The 25,874-nt window shown below is 40.5% G+C and overlaps 1 long non-coding RNA gene across 2 annotated transcripts in view; it reads left to right on the top strand.

The window, feature by feature from the left end:
• The window catches only part of LOC137229149 (uncharacterized), a 164,251-nt gene that overhangs the window by 25,581 nt on the left and 112,796 nt on the right, over positions 1-25,874 (top strand). The window lies entirely within an intron of this gene.

Raw genomic sequence — 25,874 nt, 5'->3', positions numbered from 1 at the left:
AGTAAAAGCAAAGGGGCAAAGAGCCACAACAAGTAAGCCTGTACCTTTTTATCAGGAAGGCAGCCACTTCTCCAGAAGCTCCACCTAGCAGGTGTCTGCTTATATCTCATTGGCAGAACTGGGTCATGTGGCCACCTCTAGACCAATCATAGGCCAGGGTAGGGGATGAGCATGCCATCCCTGGTGTAGATCCATTGCTCAATATTTCCTGGAGCAAAATCAGGGTTCTGCATTCAGAGAAGGAGTAGGATGGTTGTAGTGGGAAATGAATATTGAGTAGGCAGTAAGTCATGTCTGCCACAGAGGGAGAGCCCACTCATATAATTCTGGCTAGAAACAAAACAAAAGAAACTTCCATTTTGTACTGCAAGTTCCAACTATTGTTGGAGGTCAGCAGGGTTTATGACACTGAAAAAAATTAGTGAGTGCCTCAGGGATAAATTTCCTAGAAATGGTCTTGCATGCAAATCTGTCCTTCCTTTGACCACTTGAATTAAACACATGGAAGCATTTAGTGGCCCAAATATCAGACACCGTCCAGGAAAATAACCCACAAGAACTTTGGTGCACTGTGCACTAAATCTAAGGAAAATTGAGATTAGGCTGGAGTTAAACATTTACTATCTAAAACTATATCTCTAACTTCAAGCACAGAAATGTTCACAGACTGTGAAGGGAGGCTGTGTTCCAATATTCCCAAATTTTTCTTGGCAAATGATGCTATTGGTTGAATGAGAAATTCATAGAACTGTGAGCATTGTTCAGTTGTAAGGGCCACAGCAGGAGTGTTGGGTGTCAGGAAGGGTAGTAGGAATCAGGCACCAGAAGCACACAGAATAACCAAGTAGTGGGTGTGAAGAAAGATCAAGGATAATTTACTAAATAAGATGATAATCACAGGCATTCATGCTTAATAAAGAATAATTGCCATGAAGTACTATATTTCAGTCTATACTAAGCCTGAGAATCTTATGACAAATAAAACTGTACCAGCATGAGAAAGGGTTGCTTAGGCATGTATTTTGCAGCAATAGGGAGTAAATCTGTTAGCCTGCTGTCTATTTCTTTGTTTATCCCCTGGAAGTAATAAAAATAAATTGTTGGAACTGGGAATGGTATTGGTGGTGGTGATGGTGGAACCAGATCAATGGTCCCAGACCTAGAGATCAAAACCCAAAGGAAAGAAGGAAACATGAACAAGGAGAGGAGGACTGTGTAAAGGCCAGCTGGATTCCCCCAGGGCACCAATCAGTAGCAAAGGGCTTCCTCAAGTGGACTCAAGGGTAAGAAAGACTTGATACTCACCTCCCCAACCATGGCTCACTTTATTTTTATTTCTACCACTAGGTGTCTTCTCCTGTCTCAGGACTCTCATCTTCATGGGGGTCACCTGTGAATACGTTTGAACCAATTTACATTCCCACCAGTAGGGTATGGGGGGGTTCAGTTAGTTGTTCCATATCCTCTCCCACACTTGGTACAGTCAGTCTTTTATTTTAGCCGTTCTGGCGGGGGAGTAGTTGTCTACCACTGTGATTGTTAATTACCATTTCCCTGATGACTAATGATGTTGAGTACCTGTTTATGCACACATGGGCCGTTTGGGCTTCTTTCCCTATGAAGTGCCTGCTCAAGTCCCTTGATCACTTAAAATTTTGGTTTTGTCTTTTAAAATTTGTAAGGGTCTTTTTTCACCATGGAGTTCTTAGACAGATACACGTACTGCAAATATCTTCTCTCACTTCATAAGTTGCCTTGTAACTCTTTTTATGGTGTCTTTTGATGGACAGAAATTTTGTAATACCAAAGAGAATTGTTTTTATCAATTCTTTTTCTTTTGTGATTAGTCCTCTTAATGCTCTGCTTAAGAAATCTTTGCTTACCCCAAGGTCGGGAAGATAGTCTCTCGTTTCTTTTGGAAGCTTGATTGGTTTTGCTTTCATATTTAAGTCTACGATTCGCCTCCAATAAATTTTTCTCATTTAATTGCCACAACCTCTCTTTCTAGTAATACCTATCAAATGGTTCACAACATTCTGAAATCTTTGAATTCAAAATTTACAGTGTCACTTTCAGGTTGAGATGCAGAGGGAGGCTGTGTGCTATTTATTTCATCTCGGCAGTTTCAGAAGTACTCGGGCAAGCTTCAAGGCTCACACTAATGCACAGACAGCATCCTTCCTGCCTTCCCACCCACAGTTTGAGGTCAGAACATGTTCACAGAAGTACCAGAAGCAGAGGAGAATGGAGATAAACAACCAATCATTATGCCGTTTAAAGCCTTGACCTTTCCATTTGATTTAAAAAAAAAACCCAAAAAACCCTTCAACGTAGAAATACAATTGCCCTTAGGTTGCACTTTCACCAAGGACTTAAATAAGCAAACCTCTCTGGCTCCTTGGGTTCCTTCAGCTGCTTGATGCTCTAGAGGACAGTCTAACGCATTTTTCTGGGACACCCTAGGCCCTGTTCAGTAAGGCAGACAGCCCCTCTTATCAACTGGCCAGAGCCTTGGGAGCAGGCAAGGGTAAAATCTCTCTTACTTGGACCCAGACACATAGATCTCTCTTGTTCTGAGAAAGAATCACCCCTTTTAGAAACCCCTGCAGCATTCTAAGGCAGAGTGATAAATCCTTCAGAGAGGTTAAGTAAGGTGCCCAGAGTCATAGTCCTAGTGATGGCAGACCTGGCATGTGAATCCATACCTAACCCTACATCAAATCTCCTTTGCACTAAACAATTCTACCTTTCATTTCTGTACAATTTCTTGAGCACTAATCTTTCTTAACATGCTTTTAGATAGTGTCTTAATCACCTCAGGCTGCTATAACACAAGACCATAGACTGGATGGCTTAAAGAACAATTTACTTTTCTCAGTCTGGAGGCCGAAATCCCATGATCAGGGTGCCAACATGGTTGGGTTCTGTTGTTGCAGACAGCTGACTTCCTGTTGTATCCTTACATGGGGGAAAGAGAGAGAGCTCTGGTCCCTTTATCCCCTTATAAGGGCACCAATTCCATCATGGGGGCCCCACCCCCATGACCTCATCTGAACCTAAGTACCTCACAAAGGCCCCACCTCCAAATACCATTGCAGTGAGGATTAAAGCATCAACATATGAATTTAGGGGTGACACAAACTTATAGTCCATAAAAGATGGGTAATTTTTAAAATTTAATTAATTAATTTATTTTTGGCTGTGTTGAGTCTTTGTTGCTGTGCATGGGCTTTCTCTAGTTGCTGCGAGTGGGGGCTACTCTTCATTGCGGTGCGTGGGCTTCTCATTGCAATGGCTTCTCTTCTTGTGGAGCATGGGCTCTAGGTGAGTGGGCTTCAGTAGTTCGGCATATGGGCTCAGTAGTTGTGGTGCACGGGCTTAGTTGCTCCGCCATATGTGGGATCTTCCCAGACCAGGGATCAAACCCATGTCCCCTGCATTGGCAGGTGGATTCTTAACCACTGCACCACCAGGGAAGTACAGATGGGTAATTTTTAATCTAGGGTCCCCTTCTCATGTCTGTGGGAAGTCTGTGAACTCCTGAAATTTTAAGAAGGTGATGTTTGCTTGTGTGATTATGCACACAGAGGCCTCCCATTCATCAGATTCCCATTATCAAAAGGTTCCATGACATAAAAAACACAAAGAGGAGTCACCGTGTTGGATGGTGATGAAGGAAACACCCATGAGGTGGCTTATTGGCCATCGGGCATGGGCAGCCCCCTTGGAGGCAGTGGAAGTGTTTGGTGCAGTCCTCAGCTCCTGGTTATCCTGTTTGTGCTATTTGCAAAACCCCAGAGGCCGCCCAGCTTTCCGTTAATATCCCTCAACTTCAACAATATGCTTTCTTTTCTCTTGTGATTACAGGGAAGAATAGTAATGCTCATAATAAATAATCAAGGCCCCTTGTAAATAAAATATAGAGTACAGAATGTTCTTCCAAGCTTATTTCCTGATTCCCTTCCCACGTTTCTCCTCTTTTGTGTTGTACACACAACCCACAGTAGTGAGCAGCCTTCAGACTGGTTCAGAATTGTGTGTAGACATTATTATTATAATTACAGAATTTCTGGGTAGCAAGAGACACTAGCTGCATTTGTTTAGTGAGAAGCCCAATAACAAGAACTGTAGTGAAGGTTATTCAATGAAGCTGTTATAGGTCAGAGAAAGGAGATATAGAAAGGGGAGGGGAAGGGGCGGGGGAGAGGCAGAGAAAGGGGAAATAAGCAGTGGAAGAAGAAGGCACAGGGCAGCAACTGGGATTGTAGCGTTTTTGCAGATGAGAGCATTTCCATAGGTGTTTCAGTAGATCCAGGAGGGATCCTGTCTTGGAGGCAGCCCTGTGAGTGTTCGCCACTGTCAGAGAGGGAAACAGAGCTGGTATCTGTTATCCAGAATCAGGTGTTACTTTGAGTTTGCACATCAAAGTTTGACCCATGGACTAGCATGAGAAGTCCTGACCAAGGGAACACCCAGGCAGGTGGCAGAGGGGCTGGTAATGTGGGTCACAGTGAGACAGCGAGAACCATTACCAGAAGAAGCCAGAGACCAAAATGATTGGATAGGTTCTCCTGACAGGTAAATGAAGCAGTGCAGCAGAATGGTTAGGGATAGTTCAAATCCCAGCCCTGCCACTCACCAGCTGATGGCCCTTGGGCAATGACTTAAACTCTTTGGCCTTCAAGCTCACCATCTGTAAAACAGTGACAACCACAACACCTCCATCGGAGAGTGGTTGTAAGGAAAATTGAGCTTACCTATGTCAAGTCTTAGAACTGTTCCTGGAGGGTTGCTTACAATAGTTGTTGTCATTATTGTTATTATGCATCTAGCTTCAGCAAGTCCACTGAGGGTGGAGAAACTAGAAGCAGGGGATGCAGTTTCCAAGTTTCAGAGAGTCAGATCAGGTTGGGAAGAGAGCAGAGGTATCTTTGGAACTTGCCGCAGTACAAAACCAGCTGATTTCATCCCCGTGTAAGCAGCTCTCCTGTTTACCATGGGCACTAATAATAACCGTCCCTTGCATCTGTTCCACCTATCACCCCACCTCGCCCTCTCCAGCTCAGAGTTCTGTCCCAGGCATATCTTTCCCTCTTCCTCCTCCTTCCTGGCCTTGGGCATGAGCTCAAGAGGAATGTACCCTGAATAGGTGGGCAGTAGGATAAACAGGAAAGTACATGACCCAACTCCAGGGGTCAAAGGAAGTCCTGGCTCTGCCTGGGATCCCAAGATTGCATTTCTTTGTCAAACCACTACTCACCTGCATTGATCAGCATGTAATTAGAGAAGAATATCACCAGCTGTCAGCTGCAGCACTCCCTGACATTGGCCAGAACTCAGAGGATCACTTGGATCCTGTTTCCTACAGCTCTCAGTCTTCAGCTTACAAGGATTTAAAAGGATTGACAGGTTTTCAAAGTTGTTGGCTCTGGGAAGTTGTATTGGCCGCTTTGTTAGTTTGAGGATGAGGCAAGTCGCTCAAAAAATTAACCTCCCTCCCTCCATTGTTCTAAGTCCAGTGGGTTACCAAGCCCCTCTTTTAAAATGTGAATACCCCATGAAAGTAAATTTATGAGTAATTTTCCTTTGTTATGAATTATTATAGCTAGACAATTTCCTATCTGCCATCAAGAACATTAAGGGAAGAACCATTTTCTTGGTTGGGGGAGGATGAGAGGAAGAATGTGGGATGGTTTTGTAGAGTAGGGAACTCACTGCAGGAGGGAAAATCCCGTGTGGAGCCACGAAATCAAGAGCTTTGAGTGGAGGGGAAGATATTAAAGAGAAAGCGGCAGGAGGTGGAATACAGGTCACAAAGTGTGATGGGATGGCACCAATGAAAGTCTTGTTGACTTTGGAAGTGCGCCAATGGCTGGTAGAAACAACTATCTGAATGTAATTGCAAATCATCTCCTGGGCTGCTTTGGGCATGTATGGTATAAACTTCCAATGTTTCACTTGCAAAATAAATTCAAGGTACTTCACTGGACACCCACAGCCCTCCCCAGTTGAGTGGAGCTCAACTTTGTGCTCATCACCCACCACAGCCCTGTCTGAGCTCTCTGTCCCTGTAAGAATGTCCCACCTCCACTCTGTGAGCAGGCCACTTTCCTGGCCCGAAGTGCCTTCCCGCTTCCTCTTTGCCCAGTCACACCTGTCCATGCTTTAAGGCTCAGCAAAAGCTCTGTCTCTGATTAGGCCATTCTTTTTTTTTTTTTTTCCCATGAGGCAATTCTTAACACACGGCCCACAGTGAACTCCCCCTCTAATAATCTTGCTTACTATTGGAACTTTGTGTGTGTGTGGCATTTATTGCCTTGCATTAATCATTTACCTTTTACTTAAGAAAATAAAGTGTTTTTTACATTAAAAATTATGCTACATGCTAATTATGCTAGTATATGCTATGATAATTATCAAAAAATTGGGAAACATAAAAACCCAGAAAGCAGAAGTGAAATCAAACAGAAACTGTTAAATTCTGATATTCTTCCTTCCAGCCATTTTTTTCCTCATACATTTCTTTTTCACTTAGTTAATACTATGGACATGTGTTCTGATTGGTTTTGGTATCAGGGTGATGGTGGCCTCATAGAATGAGCTCAGGAGTGTTCCTTCCTCTGCAATTTTTGGGAAGAGTTTGAGAAGGATGGGTGTTAGCTCTTCTCTAAATGTTTGACAGGGCTTCCCTGGTGGCACAGTGGTTGAGAGTCCACCTACCGATGCAGGGGACACGGGTTCATGCCCCGGTCCGGGAAGATCCCACATGCTGCGGAGCGGCTAGGCCCGTGAGCCATGGCCACTGAGCCTGCGCGTCCGGAGCCTGTGCTCCACAACGGGAGAGGCCACAACAGTGAGAGGCCCGCGTACCGCAAAAAAAAAATGTTTGACAGAATTCTACTGTGAAGCTGAATATGTAAAAGCTGAATATGAAATCAAAATATGTAAAATGTTCTGATTTTTGTAAAAATAACATCCACTTTTAATGATTACAAAAAAAGTTCATTCAAAAATATAGAAAAGTAGAAAAAAAGAAAAATCAGATCTCCCAGAGTCCCAATATATAGAAATAATCACTCCATACATTTTGACATATTTCATTATAGTCTTTTTCCTATATATTTTTTATGGTCAAGAATATATTGTCATGATTAAAAATCTTCCAACAAACAAAAATCCAGGACCAGATGGCTTCACAGGTGAATTCCATCAAACATTTAGAGAAGAGCTAACACCCATCCTTCTCAAACTCTTCCAAAAAGTTGCAGAGAAAGGAACACTCCCAAACTCATTCTGCAAGGCCATCATCACCCTGATACCAAAACCAGACAAAGACACTACAAAAAAAGAAAATTACAGACCAATATCACTGATGAATATAGATGCAAAAATCCTCAACAGAATACTAGCAAACAGAATCCAACAACACATTAAAAGGATCACCATGATCAAGTGGGATTTATCCCAGGGATGTAAGGATTCTTTAATATACGCAAATCAATCAATGTGATATACCATATTGACAAATTGAAGAATAAAAACCACATGATCATCTCAATAGATGGAGAAAAAGCTTTTGACAAAATTCAACACCCATTTATTATAAAAAATCTCCAGAAAGTGGGCATAGAGGGAACCTACCTCAACATAATAAAGACCATATACGACAAACCTACAGCAAACATCATTCTCAATGGTGAAAAACTGAAAGTATTTCCTCTAAGATCAGGAGCAAGACAAGGATGTCCACTCTCGCCACTATTATTCAACATGGTTTTGGAAGTCATGGCCATGGCAATCAGAGAAGAAAAAGAAATAAAAGGAATCCAAATTGGAAAAGAAGAAGTAAAACTGTCACTGTTTGCAGATGATATGATACTATACATAGAGAATCCTAAAGATGCCACCAGAAAACTACTAGAGCTAATCAATGAATTTGGTAAAGTTGCAGGATACAAAATTAATGCACAGAAATCTCTTGCATTCCTATACACTAACAACAGAAGATCAGAAAGAGAAATTAATGAAACAATCCCATTCACCACTGCAACAAAAAGAATAAAATACCTAGGAATAAACCTACTTAAGGAGGTAAAAACCTGTATGCAGAAAACTATAAGACCCTGATGAAAGAAATCAAAGCTGACACAAACAGATGGAGAGATATACCATGTCCTTGGATTGGAAGAATCAAAAATGTGAAAATGACTATACTAACCAAAGCAACCTACAGATTCAGTGCAATCCCTATCAAATTACCAATGGCATATTTTATAGAACTAGAACAAAAAAATCTTAAATTTTGTTTGGAGACACCAAAGACCCCGAATAGCCAAATCAGTCTTGAGGGAAAAATACGGAGCGGGAGGAATCATACTCCCTGACTTCAGACTATACTACAAAGCTACAGTAATCAAGATAATATGGTACTGGCCGAAACCAGAAATATAAATCAATGGGACAGGATAGAAAGCCCAGAGATAAACCCATGCACCCATGGTCAACTAATCTGTAACAAAGGAGGCAAGGATATACAATGGAGAAAAGACAGTCTCTTCAACAAGTGGTGCTGGGAAAACTGGACAGCTACATGTAAAAGAATGAAATTAGAACACTCCCTAACACCATACACAAAAATAAACTCAAAATGGATTAAAGACCTAAGTGTAAGTCTGGACACTATAAAACTCTTAGAGGAAAACATAGGAAGAACACTCTTTGACGTAAATCACAGCAAGATCTTTTTTGACCCACCTCCTAGAGTAATAGAAATAACAACAAAATGAAACAAATGGGACCTAATGAAACTTAAAAGCTTTTGCACAGCAAAGGAAACTATAAACAAGATGAAAAGACAACCCTCAGAATGGGAGAAAATATTTGCAAACGAATCAAAGGACAAAGGATTAATCTCCAAAATATATAAACAGCTCATGCAGCTCAATATTAAACAAGCAAACAACCCAATCAAAAAATGCACAGAAGACCTAAATATACTTTTCTCCAAAGAAGACATACATATGGCCAAGAAGCACATGAAAAGCTGCTCAACATCACTAATTATTAGAGAAATGCAAATCAAAACTACAGTGAGGTATCAACTCACACTGGTTAGAATGGGTATCATCCAAAAATCTACAAACAACAAATGCTGGAGAGGGTGTGGAGAAAAGGGAACCCTATTGCACTGTTGATGGGAATGTAACGTAATACAGCCACTATGGAGAACAGTATGGAGGTTCCTTAAAAAACTAAAAGTAGAATTACCATCTGACCCAGCAATCCCACTATGGGGCATATACCCAGAGAAAACCATATTTCAAAAAGACACATGCACCCCAGTGTTCATTGCAGCACTATTTACAATAGCCAGGTCATGGAAACAGCCTAAATGCCCATTGACAGACGAATGGATAAAGACAATGTGGTACATGTATACAATGGAATATTACTCAGCCATAAAAAGGAACTAAATTGGGTGATTTGTAGAGACATGGATGGAACTAGAGACTGTCATATAGAGTGAAGTAAGTCAGAAAGAGAAAAACAAATAACGTATATTAATGCATGTATGTGGAATCTAGAAAAATGGTACAGATGAACGGGTTTGCAAGGCAGAAATAGAGACACAGATGTAGAGAACAAACGTATGGCACCAAGGGGGGAAGCGGGGGTGGGGTGTGTGTGATGAATTGGGAGATTGGGATTGACATGTATACACTAATATGTATAAAATAGATAACTAACAAGAACCTGCTGTATAAAAAATAACTAAAATAAAATTCAAAAAAAAAAGAAAAAAAGAAGAGCATATTGTCAAGATCATACTACATGTATTCTCAACTCCAGTTAACCCAGGAGTATTGGCAGGTCCTGACGCTCTGAAGAGAGATATGGCAGGAGGGGATACCTACCCCTGGGTAGCTTATTACATTTTCCCAATTTAAAAGACTCGTCAGAATCATTTAAAATAAGTTTTATAGATCCAAAATACCATTATTCAGATTGGTCAACAGTAAAAATGTCCACTGTGTTGTTCTATGTAATTCTGCTTTTATAAAGGGGGAAAAAGACTTTCTGTTAAGTGTTTCTTCTGGCACAGTGTTCCAGAAGAGAAATGGAGAAAACACTCCGCCACTGTTAGCAAGTTCAGGAAGAACAACACAAGTTATTGTTTTAAATAGTCATCAAAGTCAAGAGATTCCATCTGATTAGTTGGTGGAGATCATGGCTCAAGAAACATTACACCGGGAGAGGACGGAAGGAATAAGATGACTAGTTAGTGGAAGTGACACAAGGTCAAAGTTTATCCTGAGACCGCAGGATCCATCTGAAAATATATAATTCAACCAGATTCCTGAAGTTGGGGTGCAAGCTGAATAAGGGGAGGTCTTCTTATCCTTTTCAACTATAATTTCCCAGTCTTCCCATGCTAATTTTTATTAATTTGTCATTTGGCTAGAGTATATCTTCAAATAATTTTTTTTCCCAAAAAGTATATGAGAGGAATATCTTATGAGCAGTTGAACTTATATTCATTCATTCATCAAAAATATTTGTTGAGGTCACCATATGGAAGTGACCATATGGAGCTATACAGCACTTACTTTCTGGTGGGAAAGATAGGCCAGTAAGTAACCTGCAATAAAGATGCTGTGCTGTGATAGACACACAGAATCCTAGGAAGTTGTATGGGATGTCATCTAACCAGACTTATAGGCTCAAGGAATCTTCCTCAAAGAAGGAATATCTAAGCAGAGGCTAGAAGTTGAATAGGAACTAACCAGAAATCACTTGCAAAGATGTAAGAGAGCCTGGTGTGTTTGGAGACTCAAAGATAGTACGGCCACAATGCAGCATGTGAGAAGGAAAGGGCAAGAGAAGTAGCTAGAGAGGAAGGCAGGGGCCAGATAAGCCAAAAAAGAGTGTTTAGACACTCCTTAAAGGGTGTTAGGGAGCCATTGACCTGTTTTGGCAAGGAAAGAGCCTGGTTACACTGATAGATGGATAGAAGGAAAGCAAGGTAGAATCAGGGAGATAGTCTAGCAGGCTGTGTTAGTATCCAGGTGGCAGCTGATGGTGACCTGAACTAGGAAAGAGGAGTCGGGGATAAAGAAAAAGGACTGAGTTTATTAGAATGTAGAAGTGCTGCAACTTATACTGGAATGTGGGGCATGAGGAAGGAGAAGGAGACAAAAAATCTTTTCTGATCTTTGGTCTAGGAAAATAAGTACATGGTGATACCATTCTCTGAAAGAGTGAGCCATGAAGAAAGGCAGGATTTTGAGAGGAAGTGATGAATTCCATTTGCATATGTTGAATTTGAAGTGCTTTTTAAATTTTTATTTTTAGCTTTTTAAAAATTTATCTTTTAATTTATTTAAAAAATTTTTAATTAAAAATTTTTTAAAAATTGAAGTATAGTTGATTTACAATGTTGTGTTAGTGTCAGGTGTATAGCAAAGTAATTCAGTTATACATGTGTATATATCTATTCTTTTTCAGATTCTTTTTCCTTATAGAATATCACAAAATATTGAGTATGGTTCCCTGTGCTATATAGTAGGTCCTTGTGAAGTGCTTTTAAAAATGGCTTTCTGTTGATTGGCTATAAAATTTGGGAGTTACAGAGTTTTTTCTTCACAAAATTTAATCAACTTTATTACCTTAGCCTCATGAATTAAAATTGCAAACAAGTTAACTTTTTTTTTTTTTTAGAAAAGTTAGCCTTCTTTTTATTACTTATTTTTACCAATTTTTTACTGCCTCGTTGCTTGTAGGACTTTAATTCATCTATGTCATTTGAAAGTTTTTCCAGTACCTAGTTGTAGGTCTCTAATCATTGACTGTGGTCGTCAACTCTCACTGAGTTCTTTTATTGACGTCCTGGTTTAGTACCTCCCTTCTGCTCACGTTTTCACTTTGAAACCTTGTATAGTTAGCTTGAATCTTTGTTCTCTCTTATCTTCTTTCTCATAATCTTTGTCTTTTCCTCTGAATTTGGGGAGATACTCTCAAGTTTTTTCTATGCTCTTGGTTAGAGTTTCTTCAGTGATTGTCTAAATTTTTATGGCCTCTGGTATGAATTTTTATTCACTAATAGTTTTCATTTATTTGCATTTTTTCTTCATATTTCCATCTATATTTCAAATTTATCTTCCTGTATTTTCATTCAGCCTGTGACTTCTGTTTCTATTTCATAGAGGCTATTTCTTCTGGAAACTTATTGAGGGCCTCTTCAACAGGGTAAAAGTTTAAAAATTTTCCAGAAGCAGATCTTTATTAGAGGTAGGATTTTCCTCTGAGTCTTCAGGACAATGTTCCTGTGGAGAGAAACAGGCAGGATTGTCCAGTCGACGATTCCATGTGCCCAGTTGCCCAGAATGGGCTCACTGGGGAAGGTAAACTCAGCTTCTCAAAGGAATGAGGTCTCCCTTCCCTCTGGCAGCTTGAATCCTGTTTCTTAAAGGGTCACTAGGAGCTTGTAGTTGGTGATGTCAGACAAACATTTGCACAGCTGGTGTATCACCCAGAGCGGTTTCTGTGTTCTGAGAGCTTATTACCTACATATAAGGTGTTCACATATTTGTACCATAAGAAAATAGACACCAAGGGGATGGAGGCTCTCTCTCCAAAACAAACTCACAGCATGTCCAGTTGTATCGCCATGGCCCTGGTACACCTCTAGGTATGAAGAGAACACGGCACTTCCTTTCCCTCCTTGCTGGTCCTTGGCTTGTATGTTTCCTCAATAAAACTGATCATCTACCCATACCTTGTAACAATGTATATGGTATTTGCCTTTATCTCCAACCATCTTGATTTCCTCCTGACTGTCCTCTTTTTAGCACTGAAAGTTCTTCATCCTGGGAAATCCCTCCATCTTGGGCAAACTAGGACAATTGGTCACTCTAGCAAGGCAGATGAAGAAATGTCACATGGCTGGCATCCAATGTGGATAAAATTTGCTTGCTCTGGTTAGAGTCTTTTGGAAGTAGCAGAAACTCTGGAATGATGGTTCTACTATTAAATAGAAGCTAAAGGAAATAAGATTGCTCCTTGCCTCTTCTTCACAAGTTTAGAAGTTGTTTTGAGCCCTACAGATCAGAAGGATGGGAGAACACAAACCACACCCTTCCCACTACTGGTCACCGTGGGGGGACTAGTATAGACCAGTCCTTTAGATCTGATACCTGCTCTTATGCCTTTGGGGGGAAAATCAGGTACATATTGAAGAGAAACTATGTTCAAATAGTAAACTGGGCTTGTTTTGAGAATTATATAAGTAACAATCAAAAGAATCTCTGAAAGTCCAGACTATTCATTTAAATGATAGAACTAATAGAAACGGAATGGTTTCATCCCTGCCCTGCCCTTGAGATTTGATTCACATATGCACATAGAGGAGACTTTCCCAGGACCACACATACAAAGTGAAATGCCCTCGCTGAGGAAGTAGCCATGTTCAGATAGTGTACAGTTTAGCATGGATATATGAAATTCAAGGACAGCAGAAACTCTGACTGTATGCCATTGAGAGAATGCTGCATGGGTAGTAATGAGGAGAACCTTCTAATTGGAACCTGACCCCATCTTTACTCCTTTGACCTGGGGGTACCTAAAGGTTAGAACAATATTCTTAGGAGATATATGTCACATCTTAAAATGGAACATAGAAATAAGAGGCCTCAAAAGGCAGTGTTTTTTTTTGTTTGCTTGTTTTGTTTTTATTCTATGACAGTGAAAACAGAGACAGAAAGAGATACTCTGCTTCTGCCTTTGTTACTGCCTTCTGAGGCTGAGTTCAAACTCCAAAGAGTCCCTCTATACAAATTTAGTCCTGTTCAAACTTAAAGAAGACTAGGGCTAGACCCTGTTTCCCAACAGCTTCAGAAAGATTTCAAGGCTTAAGTCATGGTAAATGAACCCCTCTGTCGGGATTCAGGACAAATATTGCTTGTAGTTGAGAGCCCTGGGTCACCATCTATGTGAGTGTTTGACCTGTTTGATCAGACCGTACTTGTGATTTCTTTGTCGAACTGCTTAACTGGAATGTACATTCTTAAATATCAGCCCCATGAAGGGGCACTGACACTAGCTGAGCATCCACATTATAACCTTTGCTGGAACCATTACAATTGTTTGTATTCCTGGGAGCTCCCTGCACTTCTTATGCTACAAGGATTGTGCTATTGAAGCAGAATTACTTACTTGGTGGGTATAAAGGAATTATTCTTATCATATAAGTGTAAGTGCAGGCAAAGATTAAATGCCCATTATCTACCATTCAACAGTCCAGTCTGGATGGTCAAAAAATCTCAGGGTGGGGAGTGGACTTGATTTTTTTTTTTTGCGGTATACGGGCCTCTCACTGTTGTGGCCTCTCCCGTTGAGGAGCACAGGCTCCGGATGTGCAGGCTCAGTGGCCATGGCTCATGACTCGCTGACCTGACATCCCACCTCATTCTCTCTCTGAGCCAAAGACCCATGAGGTGGGAAAATGCCAAGAAAATTCCATTATGATATAGAAATGGTATCAATACATCCAACTGAAGGTCAAATCTGGTTCTCAAGTTCTCATCCAAATTTACGAGCAAGTGGTTGTTCATCCAATAGGTATTTTGAAAGTCCCACCTGATGGCTAGACTTCCTGGTTGAGTAAAAGTCCCAGATGCAAGATTTATCTCCTGACAAGAAAGCCTTGTTCACCAATAGTATAGCTTGCCTCCAAGGCAGACAAGTCCCATGGAGTACTGCATTGGCTGACTTAGAAAATGGGTGGAATTTCAAGTGGTGCTCCTAACCATAGAATTCTCCTTCTTGGGATTGACTGAAATCAACTTGTACACAGGCTCATGAGTTATTCTTAGAGGACTTGTTGTATAATCAGGCTACTATGTCATTCAGGACTGGACTATTAAGGGCCCAAACTTATGAGATTTCTCTGTGATAACAAATTCAACAACTCAGCTCTGAGCTTCATCTGTGCACATGTCCATAAGAAGAGATCACATCCTAAATAAAATAGTTGGATGAAAAATTTACCAAACCCAAGTGCTTCTCATATCCATGGTGGCCTGCTGAATCCATGCTCAAACCCCAAATGTCACAAAACCACCATGAAGGATGGTGGTACCCATTGAAAAATTCATCTGATACATGGAAAAATCATGATGTTCCCAGGGCCTTAAAACAAAGTATATGAGTGAGATTTTCTAGTACACGACACAGGTAGCAGTTAAGGCCTTAATGGTCTGTATGCTCTTAACCAGGGAGAGGAGATCAGTAAGCTCATATTACTAGAATATGTCCAAGGCAGTCAGGACCCACCACAAGCTCCTACATGGGAGCTTGAGATGAAAGTGGCGTAACAGCATGCACATCAGGACCAGTTCACAAGTGGTGGGTAAACTTCACAGGGCCTGAGTATAGGGAGCAATGCAGGGGTGAAGAATCTACTGGACATGTTAGAGCCGTAGTCTCTATACCTACTCACTTTCCTCCCTTTTTCATTCTTGCCTGGACCTCTGTGGGTGACCGGGCAGATGAGGTTGCTGGTTTGGGAACAGCTTCATGGATGTAAATTTGGATGCTTTATGCTCCTCTGAGATCATCTCTGTGTTATTGCCACAAGGCAGGCAAGTCTGACACTTTTTTTGTGTTGAATTTGTTGTGCTTCTACCCTGTTCTTCCTCTGTGAAGTGGACATACCTCTGACATAAGGCCTTTGTAGCAAGGCTCGTCTTCTCTGTAGTGACCCTCCTTCATTTGAGAAGGTAGCCTGTTTGCATAATGATCACTCCTGTCCCCATGGAGCTCTTACTGCGGGGAAAGTTTAGATGGTCTGGACCAACCCAGGGTAGGGTTACAAGTGAACACATCTGAGCAGGAAGATGGTGGAACTAAAGGGATGAATTATTTTCCTTCTTTCCCATTCCAGACACGAGGAGGCAATGGAGAACAGCCTTCTGTGGGTGTCACAGGCAATGGTCTGTTGTGTATGCCATCCTTAACTTGAACCGGACACGAGATTTTATCAATATTCTACTCCCTCAGATAATGGCGCAGGAGCAGATTCCATGTAACAGTGGTACAACAGCTTACCTTGGCCCTACACAATTGGGCTTCTGTCCCCTGGGCAGTTGATGTCAATGCCAAATTGATGCAGAGGGTCACCTTGAACCAGACTCAGGTTGGCAATGTGTGACCCCAAGACTGGTTTCTCTTTCTCTATGCGGTGGACAGGCCCATCTTTGCCTTTTTCTTGAACCTAATTCTGCTTGTTCCTTGGGAGTTACATATGACCCTTCACAATGACGCAAGCCTTGATGACAGCAGCCACGTCCTTAGACTCTGGTTCCAATGTCAGAACTTCCATGGGAAGAATGAAGATAAAAGTGTTAACCATTTTACCCAGATTTTCTTCCCAAGTGCATGATGAAACCTCTTCCAGTAACCACAGGGAGATATTGCCAATAAGACAGCCATTCTTTGTTCTGGATTATTTGTTTTAGAGGCCTGTCTAGTAAATCTGCACTCCTAAGTGCAGTGAAGAAAATTTACAGACAGACCTTAGGGCTGAAAGAGACTCAGTTCTTCTGATAAATTTTTAGTGTAACCAGCCAAACAATAAAAACATTCCCTAGATTACACACACTACTATATACAAGATAGATAACCAACAAGGACCTACGGTGTAACGCAGGGAACTCTACTCGATATCCTGTGTTAACCTATATGAGAAAAGAATCTGAAAAAGAATGAATGTAGTATATGTATAACTGAATCGCTTTGCTGTACAGCTGAAACTAACACAACATTGTAAATCAACTATACTCCAATAAAATTTTTGAAAAATGGTACACCATTTATTATTTTAAAAAACCCATTCCCTAGAGAAATCTTGTTTTTCCTGTTTGTTTTGTATATAAATTTTAATTTTAACATGCATTATTATAATTTCCATAACAATGACCTACTCCCCAAGTCCCTGAAAATATCCACAGCATTAATTTCCCTAACTATGCAACTCCACAATTTAAAAAAATTCTTGTTCTAGAAGTTCATGGACTATCTGTGTTCCAGGGTGAAAGAATTTTATGACACGTCCATTTAATTTGCTGTGACTCAATTGAACATCGTGTAGGATTATGTTCTGTTTAGGCAGCTCATTTAAACTTTTCTCAACTTTTGAAGAACTAGCTTAACTTCTGTCCCTTAATCAGGAGTAGCTCTATGTGAAGTTCTATTTCAGTGTTGGTTGTTCCTGAGCTGCCAGGAAAATAGACATTTTATGGTGTAAAAATAAATATAATAAGTTCCCTTATTCTAAAATGGCAGAACAGATTTTAAACAACTGTTGCACCAAATTTACTGCATGTGACACTGGGTTTGGAAAGTTTCAACACCCAGAATAATATCATGGAAACTTTTGGGCATGAAAACAAGGGATAGAATGGAAAGTACTTCCTTTCCTTCCTTGTGCAAAGAGAGATAACATTAACTCTGTGTGTTGGCAAAGAGGGGAGCAAACGTACACAGTGTTTCTGGATTTCATATAGGACCAAAAACAAAAACAAAAAATTCCTCAGGAATGCAAAAACAATTAGTTTACGAAGTTTTCCTGGCCATTCCCCAAGTTTATCACTAACAGACACTAGCAGACACTAGTGTTCACTAGCAGACAGACTCTCTCAATTACTATCACTGTTCAGATCATTAGACCATGTTTCTTGACGAGTGTCCCAGCTCTAAAGGATAGGTATTATTTGAACAAAGGGTTTCAGAGTCAAGAAATACTGTTTCAAACAAGTCTTCATGAGTATATTTATTTCAGGACCTCAGAATATGCTGATTGATATTCAGGGTGAATCAAGAGTGAACTAGAGAATGCAGTTTGGGAATGCATTTTCCAATAAAATGGTGAACCAGACATCCTGAAGAATCTTCTCTTCACAAAACACATAGAAGTTCTAGATAAACTATGTAACTTAAAATGCACAGGGACTTCCTTGGTGATGCAGTAGTTGAGTCTTCATGCTCCCAATGCAGGGGCCTGGGTTCGATCACTGGTCAGGGAACTAGATCCCACATGCATGCCACAACTAAGAGTTCGCATACCACAACTAAGGAGCTGGTGAGCTGCAGCAAAGGAGCCCGCCTGCTGCAACTAAGACCTGGTGCAACTAACTAACTAACTAGATAGATAAATAAATAAAATAAATATTAAAAAAAATAAAATGCACAGCTATGCAAAATTAGGGAAATGCCTACAGGCAAAAATAAAAAGGAGGAAACCAGACCAGTAAGCTAGTGCTGAAGCCATGTCTGAACTGGGAACATTTCCCAAAATGGGAACCCAGCATTGAGAGGCTTAATAGCTGCATGAGAGAGAAGGATTGGAACTGAGACACCTGCACCAAGCTTGGATCCTCAAATGTCTACTCTGTTAGATAAAAGGGGAAACTAGGGGGGAAAATTCATTAAAGAAAAAGGAGATGACAAGGAGTATTTCTATCTTGAGCTATGTTATTTATGTGGGGAGAAGTCTCACATTGTACTTCATAATAATAGGCCACCTTCATCATCTGAGAAACCACAAAGGAAGAAATTAACTTACTGTAGTTTCAGATTATGATGCTCTCATGCATGCGCCTGGAACAAGAAATCAAAAATCCTTTCTGGAGGGACCTTTCTCCACTTACACCTTTGAATACAAGTTTAAAATTCAAAATTACAAAACACATAAAGAAACAAACTATCATGAGTTTGCAGAAACAATTAACATCAGAATTTTTTCTCCAAGGATTTCAGATATTGAAATTATTGGGTCTGAGATAAATGTATTTAAATTACTTAAAGAAAGGAAAGAGAAAATGGAAAACATGAACAAGGATAGGTGCTTTTTTAAAAGAACAAGTAGAATTGAAAAAGAAAGAGAATTTCTAGGAATAAGAAACATTGCTATTGAAATTAAAATTCAATGTTCAAAAAAAGAAATAGACTCACAGATATAGAGAACAAACTAGTAGTTACCAGTGGGGAGAAGGAAGAGGTGAGGGACAATACAGAGGTAGGGGAGCAAGAGGTAGAAACTTTTAGGTATAAAATAAGCTACAGGGATATATTGTACAACATGGGGAATATAGCCAATATTTTATAATAACTATAAATGGAGTATAACCTTTAAGAAATGTCAATCACTATGTTGTATACCTGTAACTTACATAATATTGTACAGCAACTATATTTCAAACAAATGCAATGTTCACATTAAGTAATAGATAAGATGTTGCTAAAAAAAAATCTGTAAACTAGAAGATAAATCTGAAGAAGTCCAGATGGCAGCACAGAAAAGCAGAAATATGGAGATTTTAAAAGCAATGGTAGAATGTGCAGATGTTACTATGTCCAATAGGAGTTCCAGAAGGAGAGAATAGAGAGAAAGAAAAGAGATAATATCTGAATAGATAATGGTAGGAAATAGTATGGAATTTAAGAAAGGCACAGATCCATAGATTTAGGAATCACAATGAACCCTAAGTATAACTAATAAAAATAAATTCGTGTCTAAACCTACTGTAATGAAACTATGAAGACAGAAAAGATCTTTTATTTTGTCAGAGGTAAAAGGCAGATTCCATACAGAGAAATGTCTGTTAATCTGATAGCATGACAGCAGACTTATTTACAACACCAACGCTGGAAAACAGTGGAAAGTTGAGTGGGATGCTGGGGAAAAGTAACTGTCAACATAGAATTTGATATTCATCAAACTATCCTCTAAGAAATAAAGACAATTTCAGACACACAAAAACTAGGAATTTGCCACCAACAGACTTTCACTAAAAGGAACTTTTAGTTCTTTTTCACTAAAAGATTGTCCTTTAGGAAAAGAAAAGGAGAAAGGTCTGAGATATAAGAAGGAATGGTGAGCACAAAGATTATTTGCAAAAGGTGATAAATCTAAACAAACTTTTATGTATAAAACTAATATTTGAAATATATATTTGTTATATAGATAACATTATATATTATGTAATAGACATTATACATGATAATATTATGTAGATAATAAAACAAGATAGAATCAAAACACTGGACAAGAATAATCTGTAAACTGGAACAGAAGTGTTTGGAGTTAGAGAGAATGCAGTTTCTCAAATTTATACGAGCACATATTCCTAATTTGCGAGCAGCTTGTGGAATTTATGTCACTAAGGAATGTACTGTACTTGGTGTTTGGCTTGGCAGATACGGTGCAACAGAAGCAAGCCTGTTAACATCCTGGATCTTATTATTGCGTACGTGCTATGTTCCAGGCACTGGAATTCATTTAATCTCATTTAATCCTCATCACCCTGTGAGTTACAAACTATCGTTATCTCCATTTTGCAGATGAAGAATCTAAGTATCAGGACCTCATCCAAAGCCACACAGCTAATAAGTAGTAGGGCTGAGATCAGAACCTGGGTAGTTTTCCTCTAGAACTCACGCTATTAACCAGAGGGCTTATTAGTTTCTATTCCTAAAGCACATGCTGTGTCCATTCTTCCTTAGGGAAATGTGGTACAGAGTGGTACCCTTCATCTGGTATGAATGTGACAAGGATGTGAAGAGGAAAAAACAGACCAGAATGATTCTTTGCTATTGGCCCATGCTTTGTGCTAGGCAGTGATGGAGAGAGAGTGAGGAAGCGTAGAGGCAGAAAGGACCAAGATCAACATGGTCCCTGTTTAAAGGAAATTATCTAGTTGGAGGCACTTAGATTGATAATTAGTTCTTGCATGCATTCGATAAATACTCATCAAACACCACAGAGAGGCAATGCCCCTAGTTCGTCATTAGGGAGTAGGCTCTAGAGTCAGACTCCTGGGCTTGAACTCCAACCTCACTGCAATTGTTGAGTGACATTGCATAACTTCTTCATGCCTCAGTTTCCTCATCAGTAAAAGTAAAAGCGATATTAATGGTACTTCTTTCTGGTTGACGTGAGGATTCATGAGGTCATATATGCAAATATCTTAGAACAATGATTAGCTTACAGTAAGTGTTCAATAATTGTAAGCTATAATCATACTATGTTTTTGGCAGTGAAGCTACATGATGATTAAGACAGTACCTGACCTCCAGGAGTTCGGAGTCTAGTACAGAGATAAGCAAATTAATCATTGTGACGTGTGTGGTATGCAAGAGGCGTGATGGGTGTGGGGTGGGGGTGGGAGCCTGCAGCAGACACATCTGAGCCATCCTAGGTGTGTGTGGTGGAGTCAGACAGCATAGGCTTTCTAGAGACATCTCTGTCTGGGCTAAGTCTTGCAGGACAGGAAGGTAGGGGAACCTGCAGTGATCAGGCAGGGGAAGGAACAGGAGCTGAGAGAAATCATTTCCCATCTGTAGAGTTGACAGGTTTAGCAACTAACAATACAGAATGCCCCATTTAATTTGAATTTCAGATAAACAACAAAGAACTTTTTGGAATAGATATGTACCATGCAAGATTTTTAATATAAATAGGCCCCAAATATTGTGCAACAGCAAAAATCACTTGCTTATCTAAAAGTCAAATTTAACTGGGCCTCTTGTATTTCATCTGTCATTTTTATCTATCGACATCTAGGGAAATGAAAGGTGTTTCAGGGTAGCTGGAGAGATGGGAGAGGAAAGGGAAAGTGAGCTGAGTGAAGCTGGGAGGCATCAGAAGAAAGACCTCATACCAGGTCAGGGGATCTGGATTTTATGCTGAAATTAATGTTGAGCCATTGCAGAGCTTTAACCACAAGGATGTGAAACCACACACAGCCTTTTTAAACATGTCATCAGGCATAATGAGGGGAGTATTAGTTTCTATTGCTGCATAACAAATTACCCCCAACTTCATGTCTTAAAACAATAAACATGTATTATCTCACAGTTCCTGTGGTTCAAGAGTTCAGAAGTGACTTAGTTGGGTGGTTCTAGCTCAGGGTTTCTTATGAGGCTGTAGTCAAGATGTCCACCAGGGTTGCAGTCATCTAAAGGCTTTATTAGGGCTGGAGGCAAAGTGCTTCACTCACATGGTTGATAAGGCCCTACGGGCTGTTGGCAGGAAAGCTCTGTTCTTTGAAACATGGACCCTCCCTAGGACTACTTGAGCCTTTTCACAACATGGCATCTGCCTCAGTAATCCAAGAGACAGCAAAGTGGAAGCCACATGTCTTTTATGACCTTAACTTTGCAAGTCGTACAACGCCATTCCTGCAATATCCTAGCAGTCACACAGGTCAGCCCTGCTTGATGCAAGTGGTATATATACAAGTAGGCAGGGATCACTGGATCATCTTGGAGGCTGGCCACCGCAAGTGGGAAGCTTAGATAGTGATGCCTATGACTTGGAAGGGGCGGAGAATGATAGAAGCATGGGATAGTGAAGAAAGGCTTGGAGGAGTAAAGATATAGGAGAGGAGGTGAGACAAAGAAAAGAGAAGGGGGGAAGGAATGTTGGAGGGGTTTGCAGCGTGTCCACAGCAGAGAGCATGACCAAAGCCTGTACAAGAGGAGTAGATTTACCTCTTCTCCTGGACGTGCTCCAAAAATGGCTTGGGGTCCTGTCTGGAAGACAGGAGGAAGCACATAAAGTGGAGAATGGAAGGGCAGTACCCAAAGCCCCAACTTTCTGAGCTCAAGATTGAAAGTTTCCATGATGAAACAGGAAGTTGACATGCTTAAGGAGAAAAAAGTGGTAATTATTCAAGAGAACAGAATCACATGTGGTTTCAGGTTTCAGTATTAATAGATAGGGAAGAAAAAACCCATAAAAGTAATCAATATACATATATATTTGAGTATATTAACAAGTTTATGGCCATATATACAACTTAAATATATAAATGTATATGTATATAAAATATATATTTATATATACTTATATAAATTAATAAATATTATATAACATACCTATATATAATTTAAATATATAAAATATATTTATTTAATAAATATTATATAAAATATATGCATATGTTTAAGAAGAGTCATAAACTTGTTAACGTACGTACACAAAGGCATTTTAACTGTTTTCCTTTAAGAAAAGTTCTGGTAGAAACGAATCTGTAAGAAGAGCGCCCTCTGCTGCCACTTACACAAAATAGATTTTCTGTTTAGCAATACCAAGAAAAATATGTTAAAAGGCTCTTAGGCTTATCTGCCTGCTGTCTCTAACAAAAAATAAAATTATATTTAAAAGATGACTTTACATTTAAATAAATAATACCTATGCATCTTCAAATACCCTTAAGATTTGTCTTGTAGAAGGCCATGTTGCTACATCTTTCAATTTGATTTTATTCTTTCAACGGTAACTATAATGCAAATAAAACTGAGACACAGAGACATCGGATAACTATGCAGTATGCAATTAGAAGCATTTCTTCCAAACTCTTAACTAAATAAAGTAAATCCTTCTCCAGGTGCACAAATTCGTAGGTGAGAAGTCACAATTTCCTCGTCAGGAGTAGTTCATCATAATAGGCAGGAGGAGATGGCTTTATTTATTCCAGAGTAGTCAGGAAAGGTAAAGGCACTGACTTTTACAACCTGCTCAGCTGACTATTTCTGGGGATAGTAGTAAGGGGTGGGGGAGGGCAGATCTATAACAATTCCACGGCAACAACGACTCAAGAAAAGAAAGGATGCATTTGCTCGGCATTTGTACTAAGCTGTATTTTTTTTTTTTTTTTTTTTTTGCAGTACGCGGGCCTCTCTCACTGTTGCGGCCTCGGAGCACAGGCTCCGGACGCGCAGGCTCAGCGGCCATGGCTCATGGGCCCATCCGCTCCGCGGCATGTGGGATCTTCCTGGACTGGGGCACGAACCCGTGTGCCCTGCATCGGCAGGCGGACTCTCAACCACTGCTCCACCAGGGAAGCCCTAAGCTGTATTTTGAAATGGATTGGCCCTAGATGCTGACTGCCCACCCACACCTGACCCATCTGGGCAAACTAAATATAGACATGCGTGGCACCACTGCCCCCCATGTTACCCTGGTAACTCCCATCTCTTCCATGAATTCATTCTTGCTTTCTTCTCTGTAGTCTTCAGGTTCCCTGGCTCTATTTTATGGCTTCTGGAATCAGCTTCTGAGCTCTCGCCATTCTCTATCACTACCGACTCACTGTTTAACTCAGGACTTTGTAGGTCTGTGGCACTTTGTTGCAGCAGCCCTGAGAAAGGAGCGCACCTTTGTTCAGACATTCCCAGCTCTGGGGCTGCTCCCCTTCTGTGGCATGGGATGTGTTTGCTCCCCTGGGCTGCTTGCTCCAACTGTGGTTCTCAAGAGTCCATTTAACATAGTCTCCTGCAATTGGGAGCCTCACCCCAGTGGATGGGTACCCTTGGGCAGGACTTCAAAGGTTCTCTGTCCCCCATGGCTGCCCTGGCCCCAAGATGCCCTCATCCATCCTTTATCTCTCCTGCTGACAGTGGGAGCCTTTCTCAGCATCGTAGCGCTCTCTGGCTCCCCCTCAGCACTTAGTCAGCCATTGTCCACCCTTTTAGATTTCCTGGGCGGTACTCAGACACCACCCATTCTATACCCCGTCCTCAACGTCAGGGACCACGCACCAGGTTTTCTACTGGGACCTCTCTCATTAGACCAGAGTAGAAAGTAACAGGGATTCTCCCCTCCCCTGGGAATCTCTCCCAAAGAAATCTTACGAATTCTCTTCTCATCACTCTGACCTCTTTATATCCTTGATCTGTCTGAGGGGATCAGAAGCGTAGGAATTGGTGCTGACCATTTCCTTTGTGCATTTTCATGTGGGGTTGTTTCACAATCACTCTAGTAGCTGAATTGTGTACCCATACAACTTTGTTAATTGTTTCATGGTTGCTCTCTTTTCTTTGTATAAATAGCATCATATCTCATATACTAAAACTGATTTCTTTCACTCTACAGTGTGTCCTAGAGATCCTTCAATGACAGGGCATATCATCTTATCTTATACTTTTGTAACTGCTATAGTGAATTCCCTAGGAAAGATTCTCCATATTTCATTCAGTTATCATCCTAATGATGAGTATTATGGTACTTCTAAGTATTTTGCTGTTGCAAATGAGCTGAAGTCAACATTCTCATACCGGTCTCCTTGTGCACATGCGCAATTGTTTCTCTTGGTTAGAAAAAGGTAGGTTGGATTGCTGAGTCAAAGGCTACATGCTTTAAAATGTTCAACTGATTCGGTCAACTGCTCTGTATCGTGGCTGCCTCACTTCCCACTCCCTCCATCGACGGTGTTTTGGGATAGTCTCCCCCACTTTCAGCCGTCCAGGTATTCTTCTACTTCCCCATATCATGCTCCAGTTATTGTGGGTTTATACTAATATCCATTAACCAACTGGATTGATGAATTCCTTCACCTGAAAGCAGTCGACTGATATTCAGCCTTCATTTACTCCTCTTTTTAGTGCACCTTCCAGTACAGCAGAAATTGGAAAACTTTTAAACCAAACTAGATTTTTACACTTCCCTACAGGCAAAGTGCTGGGTACAAATTAGATCCTGCCAATAAGATGCTTTCATTGGAAATTTGAAGGTGGAAATGAGGTTGAGGCATCTCCTGTTACTTTAGGGGCTGTTTCTGATGTTGTGTATGATTATGGAATATAGTGGTTTCACCCCTGAGAAGTGGTCCAGTGTCTAATCCCCAGATTTGTAGATGGTGAGAGCGCCAGTGACCTCTGGATACCAAGTACTTGATCCTGGATTTTATGTGCACTGACATTTTCTTGGACTCAATAGTTCCAATGGCAGCTCCTTGATTTTCCACCTCCCTAGTTGGGACAGGTGTGAAAGCTTCCCTGGTGGGTCAGTTCTGTAGTGTTCTGAGTATCATGCT

This window comes from Pseudorca crassidens, chromosome 8 (genome assembly GCF_039906515.1).
Source record: "Pseudorca crassidens isolate mPseCra1 chromosome 8, mPseCra1.hap1, whole genome shotgun sequence".
Lineage (NCBI taxonomy): Eukaryota > Metazoa > Chordata > Mammalia > Artiodactyla > Delphinidae > Pseudorca > Pseudorca crassidens.
The sequence above is the reverse complement of the archived record's forward strand: the minus strand, read 5'-3'. Positions and strand labels throughout refer to the sequence as shown.